The 22,238-nt window shown below is 39.7% G+C and overlaps 1 protein-coding gene across 1 annotated transcript in view; it reads right to left on the reverse strand.

Annotated features, from left to right (window-relative positions):
- LOC145424226 (uncharacterized) overlaps window positions 1–22,238 on the reverse strand; it is a 474,743-nt gene that overhangs the window by 246,387 nt on the left and 206,118 nt on the right. The gene's annotated exons all lie outside the window — the stretch shown is intronic.

Consider the following 22,238-nt stretch of genomic DNA (forward strand, 5'->3'; position numbering starts at 1 on the left):
TAACCTATATTAGGATTTATCACCCCTTTCCAAGTGTAAATTATGGCCTCAGAGTTAAAAATTTGTCAATATTGATTTTGTCCAATAAGATAAAGTTATCCCTCTTCAGTTATTGTTTTTGCTGGAAAATGAGAAAATGAGCGTACCAACACTAAAACCTGCCGTAAATGTTGCAATAAGATAGAGTTTGTAGTTGCAAGCATCTTGCCGCCCTGCTTTTACTCGTGTGATTGAGCTGTTAACTTGCTCAGAGTTAGGAGCTTGGGTTGTCGAGTAAGTGTGTCCAGTGTTCGATGGTTTTTCAGTTGAGGCAGTTAAATGTAAGTCTACTTCACTGACATGGTCTCAGGGTGGTGGTGTGTACAGATGACCTCTCTTGTTTGTAATATTCCCACAGTATTTACATTTTATTTGAGAAAATCTTGATATTTGGTGTTCCTGTACAACATTGCCATGTAAAATATCACGATGCTATGCCGTATCGATTTTTCCTTTTACCCTTACTGCTTAGGTAGCCTTTTTCTACTGCTGTCTTTTTTGGTGCTACTTCTCACTGTTTATGTAACAGCTAAATTCATTTTATACATGATTACATTTTCAAAATTTGACTATAATATAACAACAAAAACATATAATATAATATAGAGTACATTTACTCAAGTACAGCACAAGTTCACTTCAATTCCACTTCCTTTCTCAGGGAGATTGTGTACTCTTTAATTCCAAGTTTAATTCCAATTAACAACTACGGCTAGATGCCAAACTGTTATACAGCCTGCAAATTGTGACTGTTTATAAAGGATGGTGTGGCTTTATTTATCGAAGTGCTTGCTAGTAACTGACAGGGATGCTTTTAATTTAAAGTAAAGTAATTTTACTTTGAAACACAACATCACTTCTTTTCTTTTTTTTCCACACTCCCAAGTCTTTAATGGAAAACTACTGTCTCCCTCTAAAATCAAGGTAAGCTGAAGACAAACTGCGAGATGCAGTGCCAGATGGAGTAGTTTCACACACTCATATTGACTTTCCTTTGACGTACAGGGCACTGAGTTAATCTTACTGAACACCTTAGGACACTTTTCTTATTTCACACCTTTTTAAGCTCTGCTACCAGGCTGCTATGGATTTAAATCCAAAAGCAATCAATGAGAATTGATACAACTAATTAGCAAGTCAATACTGTAGTTACCCCAGAGCTCTTGTGAATAATTATAAAGTGGCGCCACTGTGTGGCCATCTCCATATACTACAGGCTACAATCAATAGCATGTGGATTTTCTAATATAATAATAGACTTAAACTAGCTTCAAAATCAGTCACATTCCTTTAAATGACTATGATAAACACATGGGCACCAATAAAGAAAAGCAGAACGGCATAAAGATGAAAATAGGATGCGGATCAGTGAGTCTGGATTTAGATTCAAGGATGAAAGATTGAATGGTTGTTATTTAGTAGTCAAGTCCTACACTTATATCATCTTACAAAAAGGCCCGGACAGACTGTTACCCGCCTTGTGTCCCTGCAAAATAATAAAAAGAGCAATTAGCTTGTGTTCAGCGAGCCTGAACTCAAGCAGAAGAGATTCAGTGAAAACAATGGACTTGGACATCTCCATTCCCCCGTTTTCCTCTAATTTAGTAATAGAGTGTCTGATCAATTTCAGACAGAATAATTATGAAGTTGTGAGAAGCACACTGCTGAGAGAGGTCACTTTAATCAGCTCAGTGTATGACTTGGCAAATTAACTTGGATCAGGGTCAGCAGGCTCTCAAGACTTCCCACTTTCTTTCTACAATTTGTCTTCCTTTGTTCCTCCCTGGCTGCTCTTCATTTACCCTTAAAGCTTTGTTGTTCTTGATAACATGTTACATGTCTCCAGCAGCACACACATACACAAAATGAGCCAAGGCACAATCAAGACTTGCAAAATAATTCTGTTTATTTAGGTGCTACATATGTAATGTCCCCCTTTTTGGTAATAAACACTTTACGTCACTTACATTTGATAATTTAGACACATTCTGTTGTTGTTTGTTAACTATCAAACATCACATTTTCAGTTAAGCTCTGAAACAACCAGATCTGTTTTTTCACTTTAATCTGGTCAGACTTGATTTTTGTCCTTTTGTGTGAGTATTATTATTATTATTATTATTAATTATTATTATTATTATTGTGTTGTAATTAGTGTGTGAATTCTTGTGTTACGGCTGAAAGTTTGTTTCTTTCTTGTCATAGTGGCCTTTGAAACAGTCTACTCAGCTAATTCTTGATGTTTGTGGCAGTTTGTTAATATGAGTTGTGCAGTTGTGTCAGTTTCGGTAGGCATTTGCTTACGGAGAAGGGTTATCAACCTACGCAAACATGCTCCCATGCAGTTCTTCCTAAAGCTCAACAGCACTTAGTTTGTCTGTATAATGGCATGAGAGATCACATCACTTCTTCACTTCCTCCCACCATCGACTCACTTCAGTTTGCTTACCGGACTAATCGTTCCACAGACGATGCCATATCTCACCTGCTCCACACATCCCTGAGTCACCTGGACACTGGCAGAGGGAATTATGTTAGGATGCTGTTCGTGGACTACAGTTCAGCATTCAACACAATAATTCCCTCTAAGCTTTTCACCAAGTTGACGGATCTAGGACTCAGCTCATCACTGTGTCAGTGGATCCTCAACTTCCTCACAGACAGACCCCAATCAGTGAGGGTAGGAAAACAAGTCTCCCCCTCCATCTCACTCAGGACTGGAGTGCCTCAGGGCTGTGTTTTAAGCCCCCTGCTGTACTCACTGTACACTTATGACTGTGTAGCCACATCCGACACCACCTCCATTGTCAAGTTTGCTGACGACACTGCTGTTGTGGGCCTGATCTCCGACAACATCGAGACGGCCTACCTGGAGGAGATTAGGAACCTGGAGACCTGGTGCCAGGAGAATAACCTCCTCCTAAACATCAGCAAGACTAAGGAGCTGATCGTGGACTTCACTACAAAGCAGGCGAGGAATTACAAACCCCTCATCATCAGTGGCACGCCAGTGGAGAGAGTGGACAGTTTCCGATACCTGGGTGTCCACATCACTCAGGACCTGTCATGGTCCTGTCACATCAACACCCTGGTTAAGAAAGCCCGTCAGCGTCTCTTCTTCCTCAGAAGACTTAGAGACTTCCATCTGCCACTGAAGGTGCTCAAGAACTTCTACTCCTGCACCTGATCTTATGTGCTGCACAATAATGTTTAACATTTAGTATTTACTGTCATATTCCCATATATCATTGTGATGTTGTTTATTCTATTACTCTTGTTCTCTTCTGCTTGCTTTCTTTTTTCTTTCTCAGCAGGTGATCCAGGTGATTGATATATGCATTTTTTTTTCTCTGCCCGTTCTGTTGGTTTTTGTCTTTTGCCCTTCTCCCCCGTCCCTCTTCTCAGCTTTTTCTCTTTCCCTCTTTCTTTCTCCCCTTCTTTCCCCCAGTCAAGTCTGTCCCGTATTCAGTAAGTGAAAATAAAATAAACAATAAAAGGTGAATCAAATGGACCATTACGGCAAGGCTGGGATGGTCAGTTTGGTAAAGTAAATCCATTGGGCATCTTTCTTTGCCTTTAGACAACAATTCTGATGGCAAAAGAGCCAAACGGGACAGGCCAAAAAAACAAAACAAAACAAAAAAAACAAACATCTGCACCTGGTTTGGGAACAGCACCAAGCAGGACAGACGAGATCTGCAAAGGGTGGTGCGCTCGGCAGAACGCATCATTCAATCAGAGCTCCCTGACCTGCTGTCCATCTACACCAAGCGGTGCAAGTCCAAAGCTAGGAAGATTATGATGGACCTCTCCCATCCCAACAATGGACTCTTCTCACTGTTGAGGTCTGGGAAGCGCTTCCGCTCCCTTAAGGCCAAAACAGAGAGAATGAGGAGGAGCTTCTTCCCCCAGGCTATTCGGGCCCTGAACCAGGTGTAGGACTGGACTCTCCCAAACACGTCACTATAAGACTGGACTCTCACACACTTCACCACACGCACCACCACACATTTCCTATAATCCTATAATTCCTATAATTTATAATCCTTATCTTTATAATCTCTTCTGCTATTTGCACATTCTTTACTGTAAATTCCTAAGTTAATTTGTAAATTTTTGTAGTAAATTGTAAATATTGTAAAACTTTTCTTCTGTCATTTAATGGTCGGGCATTGTACAGCTACAAGCATTTCACCCCCATGTCATACTGTGTATGGTTGTGTGTGTGTGACAAATAAAATTTGAATTTGAATTTGAATGAAAAAGTATTTGCCTCCTCTTTGACTTCTTGTTCTTTTCTTTTCTTTTCTTTCTTCTTTCTTTCTTTCTTTCTTTTTTTTTTTTTACATATTTCTCACCTTTAAATGTTTGTTTCACCTCATCAAACAACTTTTAATACTACACAAAGTTAACCTGAGTAAATATAAAAATGCAGTTTTCAAATGATGGGGAAAAGTCTCTGCCAGCCTACAAGGCCCTATGTGAAACTGGTTTCACTCATACTCTGATGGAAGCAATGGGGAGCAACAGTCAACCGAATTTTTCACCTAAAATTCTTTTGGATTATCAAGATGTTTTTTTGGCACTTTGGTTTCATTTCGATCAGTAGTGGTTTTCGCCTTTGAACTTTCCTATGGAGGCTGTTTTTGCCCAGTCTCTTTCTTATTGTTGAATCATGAACACTGACCTCAACTGAGCCAAGTGAGGCCTGCAGTTTGTTGCATGTTGTTCTAGGTTCTTTTGTGATGTTTTGATTGAGTTGTTGATGCACTCTTGGGATTTATTTGATAGGCTGGCCACTCCTGTGAAGGTTTACCATTGTTTCATGTTTGATCCACTTGTGGATAATGGCTCTCAACATGGTTTGTTGGAGTAGCAAAGTCTTAGAAATGTCTTTGTAACTCTGTCCTGGCTGATAGATGTCAGCGACTTTGTTTCTTGTCTGTTTCTTGTGTTGTGTTGCTGGTGATCTGGTGGAAATTAAGAGGTTAAGCTATTCAAGTTTTGGCCAAACCTGCATTGAGAACTACACATTTCAAGTTCAGGAAACGCATACCAAAACTACTCCAAAAAACAAAAGCACAATTTCTGCCATCTTTTGTTTATTTTTTTTGTTTTCAATATGAGTTAAATTATTTAATGAACGGGTAACACACATAATACACAGTCTTAATTAAGAGCAAAGTTACCATCTGTTATGGCCTATCTCCTGCCTTTATTTGGGACTATAGGCCACATGAAGATGATAGTCTAATCATGGAAACTGTAATAGATTGAAGATTTGCTGGGCTTGTTGAATTAAAAGCATTCACAGTTGTGGAACAAAAAGGTGGTTTTAAAGTTAGAAGTCTGACCTTTGCCTTACATAAAATAAGGTCAAGCACACAATGTTTCCTTGCATTTTTGTCTCATCGATATTCTATTTCCTTTTGTGTCAGCGATTTCCTCCTCACACTCTCATGAATTTCTGTGTCAACAGATGAGTTTTCGCATCTGTGGCACAATGATGCAATGGTAGCAGATCCTTAGCAGACACACTTGTGCCGATGAGCCAGGCATGAGCGAAAGGGTAAAGATTTCAGGGTATGACTAATTTTCCTCTCAACTCCCACCTCGCTCATTATGTAAACACAAAAAACTTGTGCTCAACTGGACAGACACCCCTCATTTCCCTTCCACCGTGCATTTTCACTCAGAACTGTGTTTCCTTAAGGGAATTACTGCAATCAAGAATAGATGTATAACACTGAGGCTCTTTACTGGCTACATTCCTGCCCCTAGAATCAAGCAGAGCAAAGACTGCTAAATTAAAGAAGCTTTTAGTATTTCTATTCAAAATGTAAGTGCTAGAAAGTGAAAATTAACCTTTGCAACCCTATCTAGAACCCCTCAGTTTAATAGCTTGATACCATTGTTTCCCCAGATTTATTTTTTTGGGTCCTACCTAACAGTAAAAAGCCTATTAATTGAATTTAGTCATTCCAGTGTTGGAGGGCTTTACATCTGTCCCATACACTCAGGCTGCTGAATAAAGTGTGAAAAATGACCATCTACCCTGGAGCCAGTAAAGTCTGGAAATTGAGTATTTAATGACGGCTGAGTTATTGCAGTTCCAAAAGTTTTTGTCCTGCGCTACAAGCGATAGAATTTCTTTTCTTTTCCCAAAATACTTGAATGGTGATTCTCACTTCCCCCGCTGAGCTGCTCAGAATGCTGTGCACATAAAATAAAAGTAGAGAAAATTGAAATGAAACCTAAAACCCCTGCTGCTGTGGGAGATGAACTGTGTCTGGGTTGTCAAGCAGACACTGCAAACTGTTTGAAATAGCTTTGTAAAAGGACCGAGACTCCCAAGTCCATCACCTTTCCTCCCTCGCTGGCACACGCTGAGATGGAGCTGCTGTATTGCTGGGCCGTGATCCTGTAGCCAGATGAGTGGGCCATTACAGCTGCCAGGTTTAGTACTGTGCAACTACATTTATTAAGAAACATGGTGAATCCAGAAGTCATTCACTTTCCAAGATGCATCTTTATGAATACCCACGTAGAGGGCACATGCATTTACGGTGATGGTTTGTGTGGTAAAGCACACTCTCTCGTTTCCAATTCATTTTCAGTCAGGACCTGGTGGGTTGGGGCAGATTAGGCAGATTGGGTGGTGCTATGGTGGGGAGCTTTAGGAGTCTTATACTTATTAATCAAGAACAACTCAGCCTACCTTCCAGATAGAAAAATATTAAACATCTAAGGTGGCAGCCAAGCCAACTTTCAGGCCAGAAAAATGAACAGTGCTCCCTGTATTACAAGTGTGTGTATAGAGCTAAAGATTATCAGCTATAGTTTAAAATGCAGTTACTGTCATCTTATTAAAACTTTATGTCCAAGTTTTAATGTGGGCACTTGGCTTTTTAGCAGGCACGATCACGAACTGTTCATTTGACATCTTTTACGAGGAAAAAAGGGTTTTAAAATTTGCATTTTCTAAAAACCTTCTTGGACATCAAGATTTTCTTTGATTTTGAATCTTAGCAACAACAACCATATCCCTTAGAGTTGATATATGTTTTTTAAGCACAGGTTACTGTTTTTTTCCTGGTCTTGGAAGTATTACGTATTACACACTGTTGTGTGTCAGTTAACAATCTAAGCCTAAGACTACAGTCCCATTTACGGGCAAATCTCAGTCCTAATCTATAAACATAAGGGAAGTCAAAAACCAGCCAACATAGTAGACTGAAATCATTGTGACGCAGGTGTTGGAGTCCAGCTAAAGTTACCCAATGCCGTGAACGGATGAATCTGGCGTTTTGCAGTGCACATGCCCTATAGCAGGCTCATAGTATAGGATCCAGTGCATAGGGTAACTTTTATTATGACTTGGGTAACTTGGGTGTTTCGCTTTTAGCTTTCTGGCTTGATGGGACCTTAACAGAAAATCGCTTTGGCTATTGATTGGCTGGTAGTGCTTGAGTTTAAAGCTAGAGCTGACTGGCTGATATTAGAGACACTATTGCCTACAGCCACAGAATAAAATCTGACAGGCTCAGATCAGGAGAGTGTGATATTGAAGTAGACTCTGGAGGAATGACCTAAATAAAAATGAACTGGATTTTTCATTGTTATTACTTCATATGTCAGAAGTAAAATCCACAGAAATGGGATTGTCACATCTACCCGTTTCATTTAATGGATAAATCTCACATTGTGACCTTGAGCACATAATCAATAAAATGTTAAGACAGTTTCTTTCTACAGCTAGTCCCACTTTACATTGATGTGCCAATCTTCCATTATTCTGTATTCTGTGTTTTACTGTGTGCACTAAAACGAAGAGCACAACACCATGGAGTTCTTTGAATACAGAATCTGTTCCAAGTCTTGTTGACTTCTCTGCTGCCTCCCTTTTCATTACAATACAGACAATACATGCAGCATAGAAAGGCTGTGCTGAAGCATCTCAGTGGATGCTTATAGCAAGCTCGGCCAGGGCAGGACTGGAAAGGAGAAAAGGGAATCACAGAATAGTTGCTATTGGCGCTACGAGTCGTGATATGAGTACTGAGTGAGTCTCAGCTAGCCTTGCTTTTTGTGTGGGTGGTGAGAACCTGGTTATTCACTGGGTAAAAATTCAACAGCAATAGCAATCTTGACAAATAATTCAATATAGTGAATTTTATACTTATTTAAAGGTCTTCCTTGAAATAGGCTTAAATTTGCAGCACATTTCAGTCTTTTTTACAATCGAAAACTCTAATTGTCTTATTGTAAGACTGTAAAAACAATATTAAATGACTTTGCAGATTTTTTATGCTTTTCACTGCCAAAAATAGCAATGATATAATAATATCATTATTCACTTTAATTAAGGACAGCACAAAAAAACAAAGAATGGAAAGGGGATGAATCCTAAATTACATTTAGAGAAAAGCAAGCTGCTCAAACTCATTTATTGTTCATTTTCTACTGACTTTGATGCAAACTATTAAATATGTGATATATAGTAACTACATCAAATCACACATTGCCTTGTCCCATTAGGAAAGGATTCATTTCTGCTGTGGAAGTAGGTCGATTTTAATATTACATGCCCCGGTCAGAGATTTAATCCGGTCTGCAGTGTATGGGAGTAATTTTTCACCCCTCTGCTGTAATTTTTCAGTAAATTTTACTGGTCCTCTCTGTAATTAAAATACTGTCCAGAGCCTAATGAATCTCAGACTGTTTAGCTCCTTCTCCTGCAAAATATCAGGTTAGTGTAACGTTCTGGATTTATGTGAGATGATTAAAAGATTTTAATGCCATCATAAAGGTCTATATATAGATTAACAGAAGAGAATTATAGCTGAGAGTTGAGCTATAGCTATAAATTGCTGCAAGATCAGCTACACCTGGGTAAAGCTGTTCTGTTTTAAGCACTATTTATAGCATTTATAAAATATTTATGTAACTAAAATCTCTTGTATTGTACTTCTGTTTTTTTTTTTAATTTTTAGTTTAGTTAAGCTAGTTTAATTTCTTTAGTTATTATCAGGATTGTTTAGTTAACTTGTGACTAGTGCTTGTTATTTTTCTGGCTAAATGTATTACTTAGTTCTTCACCAGTAAACATAAAAACTTCACACACATAAACCCTAAACGATTCAATTCAATTCAATAATAATATTCAATTCAATAATTGATTCATCTAGCATTATCTTCATGATCATGTTGATCATTGCTAATGTACTCTGCTTTTGCTGGAAATTATTTGGTGGTCCCTTTCTTTCCATTAAATAGCTTAAATGTGAGCTGTTGAGGGAAGTAATTATACTTTGGTCCCATATAACACTTTGACCATTATGACTACACCACCCTGATTCTCGTAGTCAAGCTTAATGTATTTATGCAATCAAAATCAATTAAATAATGACTAACATGTAATTACTCAGCCTTTCTAACATACATTCATGTTGGCTAAGCGTCGTTTTGACTGAGCATCATTTTTCCATTCATCTAGTATCATTGTTAGATGACTGTTTGGCTCATTCATTTTATAGAAACATTTTGACAGCTAATGATAGTAACAGGAAAATAGCACTTACAAATTAGCCAGTTTTCACCAAGTCTCTTATACTTACATTTTTTTTCTTAAATATCATTTACACACACAACTACAATAAAAATGACTCGTTGACATTACACGGGGTCTATGCCAGTATGCTACAAGCCTAAACATGTCTTCTTTGTCTTTTTCAGAACCTAGAATAGTACATTAGCAGGGGCTAAACCAAGGTGAAAATAAAACATATTTATTGATATGGACCTGGAAGATCTACCTGATACTTTTGAGAGAGGCTGATAGAGAAAAAATGGAACAAGTGGTCAAGACATTTATAGATGTACAACTGAAAGGTGAGTATTTGGGGTTCAGATAAATTATCTTCAAATCTTAAGTTAGCTAATATAACAGGTTAGTATATGCTTTCTATCAGCTATTTTACACATATATAAAATGTACACATATAAAAATAGATTGAAAAAGTAATAAAGAACCAGGCAAATGTTGTTGCTGTTGGGTTTGTTAAAATAACATTTTTAGCTTATTTCTACCCACTCATCTCTACTACATAGATTTGTTTTATGTATATAAACAGGATTAGCTTCAGTTAAAGTGGGAAATAAGCTCTGGTGTGTCTCATTCTCTGTGTGTGTGTGCAAACGTTCAGCTAAGCCAGCACGGCTCCCCTGTTCTGTCTGTGCATTACAATTAGCATTATAGCAGATTGATAATGCTAAATTGAGTGTAACATTTAACCTATGGGACATTGCAAACCATCAGAAGAAGAAGTAAAATACACAGGCATACTAGAATTATTTATACATTTGTGGAAAGGCAGGTTGGTGGAAAAATGAGAACTTTTATAATCTCAGTAACTGTGATTAAAAGTGCTGTATAAAGAAGGTAGTATGAAAACACAAACTAATTCAAAAAGCATCAAAAATCTAACTGGGAACAAGGGGTTGAGGTGACTTGATACAGATGGCAGATGCAGCCTGAATACACGCCAGTGTACAAAAGAACAGGAGAGCTTCATTAGACACTAATGAACACTAATGAAAAAATATGTCTAACCAGGGGCGAGCTGCCCAGCCAGGCAAGATAAACCTGTCTCTGTCAGTCCTTAAATGTTGTCCCGAGTTCTCTCTGACTGTCACTTTGGTGCATTTAAACCCCTGTTCCTCCCTGTCCTCATTGTCTGTTGCAGTGTTGGTCAAGTTACTTGAAAAAAGTAATCAGTAACTAATTACTGATTACTTCCCCCAAAAAGTAATCCAGCTACTTTACTGATTACTTATTTGCAAAAGTAATTAATTACTTAGTTACTTAGTTACTTTTTAAAAACACGATTTACAACCTGAATAGGTGATAAAGCGATAGATCTTTCAGCCCAATTCTACTTTTTCTGCATAATCCATCATACAAAATGTAATCAAATGGAAAAGTCTCTTTTTAAAACTTGTTTTATTAGTTTTAATCTTTTAACTTTATGCATCAAGCAAAAATTTAATTACATGCAACATTCTCTGACTGGAAGACATTTGCTTAATATTTAAACCTATTTTCTGCACATTCCAGCACATAAAATATATTTTTTGTGTTTACACTCACTCTTTCAAATAGATGCAAGTAAAACACAGCAGAAAATAAATAAAGTCAAAGACTAGCAGTCCTGTTGCTCCATTTTCACCTGTAAAGCAGGACTGAGGGTAGGCGGAGGTGTGCTCTGGTGCAGGTGTGCGCGGCGGTCAGTGGAAGAATCCGCGAGTTTCTCTGTGAGTTTCCCATTACGTGGTAGCGCACTCGGTGCTTGCTTGGAAGTTTAGGGGTTTTTTTGCTGTAAAAAGAAGTTTTCTTCCCACGCACAACGGACACTAATGTTTTTGTCACTTTTTATAGAATCAAACTCAAAGTAAGGTCAGTACTTCCACGCTTTAAACGCTGCACGCTCACACTCTCTCCTGCACTCGATATATGATCCATTGTTGATCTGCACACAGCTGTTGTCACCAAAGTTGCACTTGCTTACGTCACTGTCATGCGACATTCTCGCAAAAAATCACGGTTTTAGTAACGCAGTAACGCAGCGTTCCTAAAATCTAAAAATCTAATTAGTTCCCAGAAAAAATATGGAAAATCGATGTCTCAAAAAAACAATTAAATCTTACTTAAAATGACTACGTTAGGCTAACTTATTCATTGTGAGTAACTTTATAGCTTGTACACTAAGAAAATCTGGAGCTCACATTGAAACTATTGTGAGCTGATTGTATTTCCCCCACACTGAGACACAAATCTCTTTGGGGGTGTTTCAGGAAAGGCATGTGGCATTAAAGAAAAAAAAATCCACCAAGTCAAACATCCGATGCTACCCCTTGTGGCGAGCAGCTGAAAGTAACTTCTCCTTCATCTAATTTTCATCCAGTATGATGAGCTAAATTAGCAGGGACCTCTGGGAATATCGCTTGCCCCTGTAATGTTAATCATCGTACACTGGCGTCCCTTCAGCAAAATGAAAAACCCACCCTTAGCAGACATACAAATTAGCATACATGCCTCATTTCTCCGCAGTCAATTGTCTGGTTGCTCTGACCTCAGCAACGCTCAGCGCTTGGCTCCTATGCAGTGGACCCTCATATGTTTTGAGCTCGTTAGCAACTGCAAATGAGAAATATAGAGAGAAAGAAATGTAAAGCCCTCCCCTGAAAACAAAAAGGTTTCTAACAATGTCAGCCTTTAGGAAAAGCTTGAGTGTGTAAAAATACATTCTGCTTTTGCAAAGAAGCTTCTGCATTCTAGGAAATGTCACAGATTAGCAGAAGCGGAAACCTCATGGGCCTTCAGGCTGACATGTCTGCATTCCCTGTCTGTAAACAGCCGCATGTCGGTGAGTATATAGAAGTTTGTGTTCAATGGCAGGGTAAAAAAAGAGGCTTCATAGAGAGAAAGAGACATATTGTGTTCATCCAACACATTTCAGGACTGCGGACCTATGAAAATGACTCAAGTGGGAACAAACTCAACAGGACCAGCTGTCCTGGAGAAAAGAACAAAATAAGTGTCAGTGTAGCTATAAAACCAGCCAGAGACGCTGTAGATGCTCTCTCTGACACTCTACCCAATCCTTCACGCTGGGATTCTCCTATGCTGTGGCACAGCAAAAGCCTCAAGATGCGGATGAATTTAAGCTCTTTTTTTTTTTTTTTTTTTTTTTAACCTCTGTTGGTTTAAAGGGCTACTCTCAGAAAGATTAAGGTTCTTAAATGGTTCTTCAAATGTCTTCATGGTTCTTTAAAGAACCATCATACGTTAAAGAACCTTTTTATTTTGTGGATGGTTCTTCAGCTATTACAAATGGTTCTTTAAAGAACAAAAGGTTCTTCATCCTTAGCTATCTAAGTTTGATGGTGTAAAATGGCATAAATATTTATTCACAAAAATGAGGGTGTGAATTATACTGTGTGTTTTGTTTGTGTGCGTGTGTGTGTGAAAGGGGAAGGCGGGTTAACTGCTGATTACCCTTTAAGAGCAGATGGTAGGAAACTGAATATTCAAATAAAAGTTAGAAATACTTGCTTAAAAATATACTGGGGGCAGGGGTGGGCCAAAGCCTAAAGACCCCCCCAGAGAGTGACGTTAGAACACGTCATACTATGACAGGGGACGGAGGGGGGTCAATCATTGGGGTGCGCATGCACAGAAAGATGGCGCGAGCAGCAGGCCTTGAACTTTTTAATGGAAAAAAAAAACATTTTCTCACGGACAGTGACAGCGAAACGGATAACGGTCTTCAGTACCTGCTGGTCTTGAAGCTCTGGATTCTGGGGACTGTTGGAAAAGGTAAAACATTTTCATTAAAACATTTTTACTGTTTTGTTTTTGTTACTCGTCATTGTAGCTTGCTGTTAATGTTGTGCTAACAGTAATGGTTAGCTATGCTAGGTACATTAGCCACTGACGTTAATGCAATTTAGTATCCGGTATACAGAACTGTTTTCCTAACAAAACTACTGTTATAAATAAGTGAAGGTGCTCCCAACTAATTTGAACCTTTGGCTGGTTCTTCAAAGAACCATTGTTTGAAAGATTCTTCGTGGCACCAAAAAAGGTTCTTCTATGGCATCAGTCTAAAGAACCACTTTTGGCTCCAGTTGGCACCTTTATTTTTCTGAGTGTAAAGCTGTGACCTCTTCAGAAGGTATACTGAGACAAGGAGCCAAACAAACTCAGATATGCCACCATCTCAGGTTTTTGGCTGTCCAGCTGGGGTCACTGTTGTGATATGTTAAATAAATCTGTGTGCATGTGTCTCATAGTGTCTGGCCACCTATCACATTAAGAGGTACTGGAGAAGAAGGGCGCAAGGTGAGGGAGTGTGAGAGGAAGCTAACATGTTTTCAACCTTTAGCGACACTTGTGACATATGTGCACTCAAGCTTGAAGTGTTTGAGAAGTGTCTGTAAGCAAGCAATGAGGTCAAATATTCATTCATTGAGATAGACATATTGTACTCATCCAAGCATCAGCAGTGGTTGATATTGGCCTTGTGGGCTGATAACGTTCTATATGCAAACAGCATAGTTTTGAATAGCTTCCCACTTCATATTAACTGTATGGTGGGTGATTTTCTTTCTTTTCTTGTTTTTGTTTTTGTCACGTCCATGGGGATCCTGGAGTTAGACTCTAACTGGCCCCTACTGTTCCAGGGGCCATTCCTCTAATTGTTAGAGGAATGGCCCCTGGAACAGTAGGGGCAGCAGCAGTACTGAGGAGACATGTATCTGTGCATTGTCCCCTATGATTTATGGATTTAGCTAATGCTAACCATGCTTGTTAGCTTTAGCTTTTACTTTTACAGTACACCTTTAACTCCAAATACGGTCACTTCTGCCTTCAAACACAGAGACTTAAAAATGCAGCATCTCAAATCATGTGCAATGAGGGATTGCACCATGGCTACATCTGTTATATACAGTCTTTCCTCTCATTTAACTCCTTTACACACGAATGCTCCTTTTAATAAGACAAAGGTAGTTTCCTCCTTTTATTCATAGATACTGTGACCCGTGTGTGCTCAGCATGGTAGAAACAAAGTGCCCCAGCTTGGCTAAAACCAAATCTCTGTCCTTAACAGTGAGAGACACCAGTGCATACTAGTGGCATGAGCTTTTAGGGACTACTTCAGTACAGAGGTGCAAAATGCTGCACATTGACTCCATTTTACAAACTATTTTAAAAACTGGAAAACAGTGTCCTTGAAATAAATTGCAGCGGATGAAATTACATCCTTAGACAACCATGTTACAATGGTAATATTTTAATAATTGGACATGAAGAAGTAGAAATGAATATACTGAAACTGAAGAGGAAAAAAAGGAGTGAAATTACATCGTCATGGCAACCTTTTGGCAGAATGAGCCTTGCAACGACATATTTCCTTGCTCTCCAGGGAGCTGGGTAAACTGTGAATATAATAATGTGTTAATGCATCTGACAAATGCAGGAGGTGTGATGTGATGGTGTGTTTTGTAGGTTCTCTCAGCTGCCATGATAGTAATGTGTTTCCCTAATTTCCTGTTCAAAGGAAGGAGGTGTCACTCCACAACACAAGTTATCAGCTTTACTTTGCGAATGCTACGTCTAAAGTGTGGTCTCTGATCTGCATAATTTGGGAAGGTGCAACAAAATGCACTTTTTTTGGTCTTTCTGCCTCTGGTTTTGTAGTAAAATGATCCAAATAGTGCTTAAATGGGCTACACGAATATTGCTTCTTTTAATCATTCAGGCACAGAAGTCTGGCACTGTGTGCTGAATGTCCTCCCCATTGTCATTCCTGGGCTGCCAAATGCTGTCATTTTGTCAAAAATGCTGGATTCTCACAGAAAGTCGCTGGTTGCATTGCCACATACTGGTCATGGCAAAAGTGAAGTGGTTCACACTGCCAAAGCATCACATGTGGACAGTTGTAAAGAAGCATGTGGTGTCACATTTAAATTCACTGATTCAACTTCACACCTTCCAAGGAGGGTTAATGTTGTGAACCAAAGACACAGACATTTCCAAAATGGAAATATGCCATTTTCGATGCGTCTGGACTTCTTTAAGTCAGCTGAGCGCACCATCCGCTCCGAGCTCCCTGACCTGCACTCAATCTACAGCAGGCGGTGCTGGACCAAGGCCAGGAAGATCGTGAAGGACCTCAGCCATCCCAACAACAGACTGTTCTCTCTGTTGAGGTCAGGAAAGCGATTCCGCTCCCTGAAGACCAACACAGAGAGACTGAGGAGGAACTTCTTCCCGCAGGCGATACGGTCTCTCAATCACACCACCACACAGTACTGACCCACACATATGGTTCTTACACACACACTGGACTTTCTGGACATTGTTTTTGCACACATTGTTTTTTGCACAACACTGGTCACTATATTCTTCATTTCCGGTTAATACTTGTACAGCTGCTGTTATTGTGTATATATTTATTTAGATTTAGATTTCTTCATACATTCTTATATACTTCTATATTGTGTATTTTGTTGTACAGTTATTTTATTTTCAACTTTAATTTATATATTTTATCTTATTCCTTCCCAGTTAAATTTACCCTTCATTCTAATTTGTGTTGTACAGTTATTTCATTTTTAACCTTAATTTATATTTTATTCCTTCTTAGTTAAATTTACCCTTTTTAATTTTTCATATTTATTTCCTATCTTATTCATAGCCTTTTCCTTTTTTGTTTTCTTTAGGTCACGAGCAGTTGTCCAAGCATTTCACTACATATCGTACTGTGTATGACTGTGTACGTGACAAATAAAATTTGAATTTGAATTTGAATTTGAAGTTCCTTCTTTAAGTACCATTTTCGATGTGTGAACCTAATCAGTGAGTGAACAAAACAAATAAAACGTTAGCCCATCATCCAACTTTAAATTTGGTCACTATTTGTTGCAAACAGTTTTGTTTTTAAAATTACACTGTGTATAAGTTTCATTGCTAAATGTCAGTAGATTGCAGATTAGAGTCAAATGATTCAGGTGCATAATCCTGGCTATGGTGACAGTGATGCTGAGGTGAGTTGAGGATACAGTGGGGCAAAAAAGTATTTAGTCAGCCACCGATTGTGCAAGTTCCCCCACTTAAAATGATGACAGAGGTCAGTAATTTGCACCAGAGGTTTACTTCAACTGTGAGAGACAGAATGTGAAAAACAAATCCATGAATTCACATGGTAGGATTTGTAAAGAATTTATTCGTAAATCAGGGTGGAAAATAAGTATTTGGTCACCTCAAACAAGGAAAATCTCTGGCTCTCACAGACCTGTAACGTCTTCTGTAAGAAGCTTTTCTGTCCCCCACTCGTTACCTGTATGAATGGCACCTGTTTGAACTCATCATCTGTATAAAAGACACCTGTCCACAGCCTCAAACAGTCAGACTCCAAACTCCGCCATGGCCAAGACCAAAGAGCTTTGGAAGGACACCAGGAAAAGTATTGTAGACCTGCACCAGACTGGGAAGAGTGAATCTACAATAGGCAAGCAGCTTGGTGTGAAAAAATCAACTGTGGGAGCAATCATCAGAAAATGGAAGACATACAAGACCACTGATAATCTCCCTCGATCTGGGGCTCCACGCAAGATCTCATCCCGTGGGGTCAAAATGATCATGAGAACGGTGAGCAAAGATCCCAGAACCACACGGGGGGACCTGGTGAATGACCTGCAGAGAGCTGGGACCAAAGTAACAAAGGTCACCATCAGTAACACACTACAACGGCAGGGAATCAAATCCCGCAGTGCCAGACGTGTTCCGCTGCTGAAGCCAGTGCATGTCCAGGCCCGTCTGAGGTTTGCCAGAGAGCACATGGATGATACAGCAGAGGATTGGGAGAATGTCATGTGGGTCAGATGAAACCAAAGTAGAACTTTTTGGTATAAACTCAACTCGTCGTGTTTGGAGGAAGACGAATACTGAGTTGCATCCCAAGAACACCATACCTACTGTGAAGCATGGGGGTGGAAACATCATGCTATGGGGCTGTTTTTCTGCCAAGGGGACAGGACGACTGATCCGTGTTAAGGACAGAATGAATGGGGCCATGTATCGTGAGATTTTGAGCCAAAACCTCCTTCCATCAGTGAGAACTTTGAAGATGAAACGAGGCTGGGTCTTCCAACATGACAATGATCCAAAACACACCGCCCGGGCAACAAAGGAGTGGCTCCGTAAGAAGCATTTGAAAGTCCTGGAGTGGCCTAGCCAGTCTCCAGACCTCAACCCCATAGAAAATCTGTGGCGGGAGTTGAAAGTCCGTGTTGCTCGGCGACAGCCCCAAAACATCACTGCTCTCGAGAAGATCTGCATGGAGGAATGGGCCAAAATACCAGCTACTGTGTGTGCAAACCTGGTAAAGACCTATAGTAAACGTTTGACCTCTGTTATTGCCAACAAAGGTTATGTTACAAAGTATTGAGTTGTATTTTTGTTATTGACCAAATACTTATTTTCCACCCTGATTTACGAATAAATTCTTTACAAATCCTACCATGTGGATTCATGGATTTTTTTTACATTCTGTCTCTCACAGTTGAAGTGTACCTCTGGTGCAAATTACTGACCTCTGTCATCATTTTAAGTGGGGGAACTTGCACAATCGGTGGCTGACTAAATACTTTTTTGCCCCACTGTATGTTGAACTTTTCTCTTTATAAGTGGTGCTGCTTTTATTGCTGTTAGCCTATGTTAGATGCTGTTAGCCAGCATTAGTTAAACTATGCAGGTCCCCTGCTGATCAGAGGGTTAGTGGTTCGATCCCTGGCTCCTCCCATATGGAAAAGAAATAGTAAAAACTTATATGTGATTACTCATGAAAGTGGCCACTTTCATGAGTAAATCATATAAGGCTTACATGTAGGGCTGGGCGATAGGCTATATCAAGTTTTTAAAAAATATCGATATATTTTCATACGAGATATAAGATGTGACAATATCCTTTATATCGATATAGTCTACGTTACGTTATAATTATACTTGTGGAGCCACAAGTTTGCCTCTCTTTCATCCACTTTTGTCTCTACGCCATTCAGTGACAAGTCCTAAGACCCGGGCGTCTGCATTTTGTTTTTGTTATTTTTCATTTTATTTTGTTTTATATTTTGAACAGTGCACTGATTTTTGTTTGTGAATCTTTTCTTTAAGCAGATCTGCACAACGGAAATTACAAGCATTACACGTCGGCGAGAAAATTGTTGTAAGTGAGTTTCTCCGCATTGAAATGGGTTCTGGAGGAAACACTTGTGGGGACAATTAGAAACGAGAGTCCCTGTTTAAAAAAGGATTCAGCGAGGTAATCCAAATTCAAGTTCTTGTTTTCTTTTTGAGATGACGTCATTTTGCTGAGTGTGGAAACTAAATGCGACGACAGGTTTCACTATCAGCAAAGAAAGAAAGAATGGATGAATGGATGAAAGACTGGGAATAAAAACAAACGGACTGACTGGTAAAAGATGACAAGACTTGACCATGACTCAAGGTTAACCACCTCCACCTAGATAGGATAAAAGGGTGGATGAATTTATGTGTGTTTCTTTTTACAGGAGTAGAAGGATGACAAAATATTCGAGGAAGAGTGAACCTGTAAATGCCATTTTTGTGTCTTGTGTTGTTTACAGAGGTAACTGCGCAGCGTTACCATTTACATTTTCTTCCCTACAGGGTTACAGTTTTAATGTTTTTCTATTACAGGATTTCTGGGCGGATGTGTGAAGAAACGGTGTTTATGGGTTAGGAGTGGGGGATGCTATTACACTGTATTCTGGTGAGAGTGTTGGGGGAGACACACCCTGTCTTGAAAACTGTGATTCTTTTACAGGAAATGTTTTATAGCACCTATGGAATGAGGATGCCTGACTACGGTCAATGTGCTGCTAATGTTTGCTTTGCTTTGGTGAGAAGGGTGCAGTAGAAAACAGACAAGTGACATGAAAACAAGTAATAATAACAAATAACAAATTTGGGGACAGTTTGACCTAGAGCCCACTAACTGGCCATTAGGGGCTCTCGCTCTCTCTCTCTCTCTCTTGGAATAACATTGCCCAAAGGGTGAATAAAGCAAATTCCGGCAATAATAGTGATTTAATGATTGGAGAAACCTGAACATGATACTTGTCTGTTGTGCTGAACCGTTTATTACTCTTATGATTTGCAGGTGGTTGTAAATAAGCTGTTTACTTTAACAGGTTTGCTTTTTAGCTGAATTGCAAAATACAACTAGAACGATTGATTGAGACTAATCGCTACTAACCTGAAACTGAGGAGGTTCTATATAAGGAGGGATTAAAACAGGTATAAAATGCATCTGATCTTTAATTGCAGGTGGGACCATGAAGATTTTTTGGTACAGATTGCAGGTTGTTGCTCATTATTGAAGTGTGCTCATAAAGGTAAAAGCTATATAGGGGGTATATCATTTGGTCTGTGTTTTAATAATTTAGGTATGGCAAAATTAAAAGGTTTCTAGACAATTTAGGGAACGAGTGAGAAGCATAATTAGATGATCAGAAACTGAGTACTACACTCATGTTAGAATTGAGAATGCCCAATTTGTTTGAGGTCTGTTGTTCGTTTTTATACACACCTTGCAAATGTGCTTATAAGGAGCTGGCACGTAGTCTGGGAAGGTCAAAAGCTTCATCCGACAACGGATCGGATTGATATATTGGTGCTATTGACTTCACGTGCAGAGGGTTAAATGCATGCACGCTTACACACATAAGCATGGCATAGGATTGGAATAAACAAAGTCAACGACATTAGGTTAGGAGAGCCAGCGCAGGAGAGGTGTTGGCTTTCTGTCTCTTGCAGAGAAGGGAACAAACACCAGACGGGGACACGGAGATATGGGGACCCTTCACAGCAACTGGGGTTAAGTGTCATGGCCTTGGGGCTCCTTGATAAGATGGATCCCATAACCACAAGCGATAACCAGGAAGGGGTTGGCGAAACCTAGGAACACCAGAGACCAACGTGGTTCGAGAGGCTTTTGGCAAAAAGGGGGACACGGCGGTCACAACGGACAACAAACACACAGATTTGTGTAGCGACTGAAGGGTGGTCTAACCCCGGAAGTCGAAGAAAGAAGAATCCGAGGGCGTTTCGTCACTCCAAGAGGAGGTGGCAAAGGGGCCTGAAGCGTGTCAGGCTGAAACTCGAGTCCGAAGCTAAAAGAACAGCTGGGTTGTGGGAAAATTGGAAAACAACGGAGGCGTTGGGATTGATAAGTGTCATAACGTGTTTGTTTGGTTTGGAAATAAATCCTGGTGTGAGTTGGGCTGGCAAGCCAGCCCAAAGAGGAGGAATGTGACCAGGAGATATTTTATTTTGTATTCTTATGATCACAGTTATAATCAGAAGTATCAATCATTAATCATTTACCATTGTTGAACCAGTTGACAGAATAATCTTTGAACCATATCTAGGTTAACATTAATCTACACAGATTATCAGTACTCTAATCAGTCTATTGTTGTTCTGTACTATTCATGTTATTTGCTTAAAGCTGTTTCACAGTTCTGTAATCACTCAGAAGCCTGTGGGGCCTGCTGGACCCTGCCTTGGTTCTATGTTCCGTTCTGCACGTACACAGGCCTTGAAAGTACATGCACGCTCTTATACAACACATGAATGTGTACACACACCCTTAGTAAGAATAGGAGGGTTGTCTGAGGACAGTTTTCTGACAGATATACTTTCACAAAAGGCACGAATGTAATACACACTTGTTTTCTCTAACAACTAGCAGTTGATGTCCATATTAGGTAAACTCTCTGAACAGGCCCAAAACTGTTATCATTTCCAGTAAGGTCTGACTGTGTTACGTCATCATGGGATCATGGGTTATATAAGGATGGGGAGCGGTCCACTCTTTGGAGATCTGTGGCTGTACGCTTGTCTTCCCATGCTTCTGTCTTAGAAGTGTGCAATAAAATCACTATGTTTGTCACCTACACGGACTCGGCTGTTTTTCCGTCTTACCCAAACCGAACCAGACGTAACAAACGTTACTCGGCCTTGCCTCTCCTTCACTGAGCATAACTCCCCCTCCTCCCCCATAGCTTCACCTGCAGGCAGCGACAAGATGGACACGGCAAATCTCCGTTAGCGAGATGTGGAGCTGGCTAGCTTAGCTAGCGAACTAACTGCGCTAACGAGCTAACCACGCTAACGACATGCAGCCCACAGGGGCTGCACAGCCTAAAATTCTTTCATTTTCTCAAAAGTTGACAGCACGCCTTATGTATGAATTCTGGTTGTGCTTACTGACGCGAACCGATTTTAGGTGGTACACGGCGCTCCGCAATCTGTAAAAAAATGTTTTAGTACGACTTTAGTAAGCTACGGAGCTGCACCGCTTGATGGATTGTCAGAGCATTACGGCTACCGTAGTCTGGAGCCTCGCGGAGTGATATGTACTGTGCTTCAACGTAATATTACCGTATTGTGTGTGTATAAGGGCCATAAATGGCACATGTTCAGAGACATGGTTACAAAGAGGATTTCAAACTCAAGGCTGTCAGTCACGCGGTAGAAGTTGGGAACAGAGCAGCTGTGAAATCTGTCTTTGTTATTATGCTCAGCGTCTGTTAGTTTACATTTTGAC

The sequence above is a fragment of the Astatotilapia calliptera genome, chromosome 23, assembly GCF_964374335.1.
Source record: "Astatotilapia calliptera chromosome 23, fAstCal68.1, whole genome shotgun sequence".
In the NCBI taxonomy this organism is placed as follows: Eukaryota; Metazoa; Chordata; class Actinopteri; order Cichliformes; family Cichlidae; genus Astatotilapia; species Astatotilapia calliptera.